Raw genomic sequence first — 3,028 nt, 5'->3', positions numbered from 1 at the left:
TGTTCAGTAATCATATATTAGGAGAGAAGCACACAATGTCTGTTTTGTTAGTTGTGATTCGAGAGCCATTAAATGCCTAAATGTCATTACTGTTCTACAGTATATGTTCAGCATAAGTTCAGAAGCCAAGGCCTTCACGGATCACGAGAAAAAGCAAGGATGGATTTCATCCATGATGACCTACCTGTACGAAATGTGTGCGTGATTCGGGCAGGAACGAACGTATGTGTGCGAGGTAAGATTAAACAAATCCAATTTTGATAAACTCCCATATCTACTGGGTGAAATTCCACAGTGTGCCATCACAGCAGCAAGATTTGTGACCTGTTTCCACAGAAAAGGGCAATCAGTGAAGAACAAACACCATTGTAAATAACAAACACGCACACACACTCTCTCTAACACACACGCACACACCTACACTCACAAACTATCTCTCTCGCTCTCACACACTCTCCCTCTTTTTCTCAAATTAAAAAACAAAGGGCCTGACCCTAAACACTCCCCAGTGATTTCTCTCTGCACAATTTCAGCCTCTTACATATGGTTCACAATAACACTCCTCAAAAGACAGTGTAATGTACAGTGTATTTGGAAAGTATTCAGACCCCGTGACTTTCCCCACGTTTTGTTACATTACAGCCTTATTCTAAAATGGATGAAAATGTTTTTTCCCCCTCATCAATCTACACACAACACCCCATAATGACAAAGCAGAAACTGGTTTTTAGAAATGTTTGCAAAAAAAAAATCAAATATCACATTTACATAAGTATTCAGACCCTCTACTCAGCACTTTATTGAAGCACCTTAGGCAGTGATTACAGGCTCGAGTCTTCTTTGGTATGACGCTACAAGCTTGGCACACACATATTTAGGGAGTTTCTCCCATTCTTCTCTGCAGATCCCCTCAAGCTCTGTCAGCTTGGATGGGAGCGTCACTGCACAGCTATTTTAAGGTCTCTCCAGAGATGTTTGATCGGGTTCAAGTCCGGGCTGAAGTCACTCCTGCGCTGTCTTGGCTGTGCTTAAGGTCGTCTGAGGTCCTGAGGTTTCCTCCAGACGTGATGCTTGCATTCAGGCCAAAGAGTTCAATCTTGGTTTCATCAGACCAGAGAATCTTGTTTCTCATGGTCTGAGAGTGCTTTAGGTTGTCACGCCCTGGCCATAGAGAGGCTTTTATTCTCTATTTTGGTTAGGCCAGGGTGTGACTAGGGTGGGCATTCTAGTTTATTTATTTCTATGTTTTCTGTTTCTATGTTTTGGCCGGGTATGGTTCTCAATCAGGGACAGCTGTCTATCGTTGTCTCTGATTGGGAATCGTACTTAGGCAGCCTGTTTTCCCACTTTAGTTGTGGGTAGTTGTCTTCGTTAATGCATGTATAGCCTTACGGAGCTTCACGTTCGTTTAGTTGTTTATTGTTTTGTTGGCGACATTTAAAAATAAAGGGAAAATGTACGCTCACCACGCTGCACCTTGGTCCTGTCATTTCCACCCTGACGACGATCGTGACATAGGTGCCTTTTGGCAAACTCCAAGCGGGCTGTCACGTGCTTTTTACTGAGGAGTGGCTTCCGTCTGGCCACTACCATAAATGCCTGATTGGTGGAGTCCTGCAGAGATGGTTGTCCTTCTGAGAGGTTCTCCCATCTCCACAGAAGAACTCTGGAGCTCTTTTAGAGTGACCAACAGGTTCTTGGTCACCTCCCTGACCAAGAACCCTTCTCCCCCAATTACTCAGTGTGGCTAGGAAGACCAGCTCTAGGAAGAGCTTATACAATTTAAGAAGAATGGTGGAGGCCACTGTGTTCTTGTGGACCTTCAATGCTGCAGAATTCTTTTGGCAGCCTTCCTCAGATCTGTGCCTCGACACAGTCTCGGAGCTCTAGGGACAATTCCTTGGACCTCGTGGCTTGGTTTTTGCTCTGACATTCACTGTCAAATGAGGGACCTTATATAGACAGGGGTGCGCCTTTCCAAATCATGTCCAATCAATTGAATTTACCACAGGTGGACTCCAATCACCTGTTTTCGCTTTGTCATTATAGGGTATTGTGTGTAGATTGATGAGGAATTTGCATTACATTTTATTTAATCCATTTTAGAATAAGGCTGTAACGTACATTTTTGGGGGGGAAAGTCAAGGGGTCTGAATACTTTCCTAATGCACTGTATACACGGCTCAGATGATGAAATATGCGTGTTTGAGAGGCGCTCGCCTACAGTAATAACATGGGCCTGAAGTATTGGGAGAAATGGCGACTAGTCTGATGCGTATGGGATGTGTGTGTGTGTGTACGGGGGTTCCGTGTGGCTCAGTTGTTAGAGCATGGCGCTTGCAACGCCAGGGTTGTGGGTTCGATTCCCACGGGGGACCAGTACAAAAAAGTATGAATGTATGTACTCACTACTGTAACACACTGCTAAATGACTACAATGCAATTATCTGCACAGGAGTCATTACTGTACTGTGATCAGCCATTAGCAGTGTGTTTACTCTATACATGACAGGTTGTCTGTGTAAGGACTGTCCTAGAATCAGCCACTAACCTGCAGCACCAGCTGGAGTCGAGCCTTGGCCTGTTCTGCAGGTGTCTGCAAGAGAGGGGAGAAAGAACCTTCAGAATCACACTTTAACATTTTATTATGTATTTTTATTTCTTCCTTACTATTATTTTTGCGTGTCAGTGTGCGCCTACTGATTTGACAGCTGTACCGGGAGGCGGGCTGAGCAGCGTTTTGACATGCCTCAAAAGGCCCGGGTGTAATTCCAATATCTCTGCTATTAGATTTGAGGAGTCTTAATTGTCAAGGAAGAATGATAGTCATCGGGGTGGAAGCGTTATACAGCCCGGGCCGCCGCCTCAGATTGCGATTGCTCTCTAGGAAGCAAGGCACACGCACGCACACACACTGTAGGATTAGAGGAGAAATTAAATGCTAATGGTAGGAAATTTGAATGTGGTGCCTGGGAATATCATTTAGATGGCGAGGGAGGCGCGGGCCCCACCGCTGACAGCCCGCCTC

At 45.0% G+C, this 3,028-nt stretch overlaps 1 non-coding gene across 1 annotated transcript in view; it reads right to left on the bottom strand.

The window, feature by feature from the left end:
* LOC111949830 (uncharacterized) overlaps positions 1-2,597 on the bottom strand; it is an 83,077-nt gene extending 80,480 nt beyond the window's left edge. The window contains exon 1 of the transcript XR_011473809.1: positions 2,552-2,597. This is a non-coding gene — a transcript (uncharacterized protein). The remainder of the gene's footprint in view (positions 1-2,551) is intronic.
* Positions 2,598-3,028: the final 431 nt, after the last annotated feature.

Source organism: Salvelinus sp. IW2-2015, linkage group LG22 (genome assembly GCF_002910315.2).
Source record: "Salvelinus sp. IW2-2015 linkage group LG22, ASM291031v2, whole genome shotgun sequence".
NCBI lineage: Eukaryota > Metazoa > Chordata > Actinopteri > Salmoniformes > Salmonidae > Salvelinus > Salvelinus sp. IW2-2015.
Note: the sequence above shows the minus strand (reverse complement) of the source record. Positions and strands in the feature narration are given on the sequence as shown.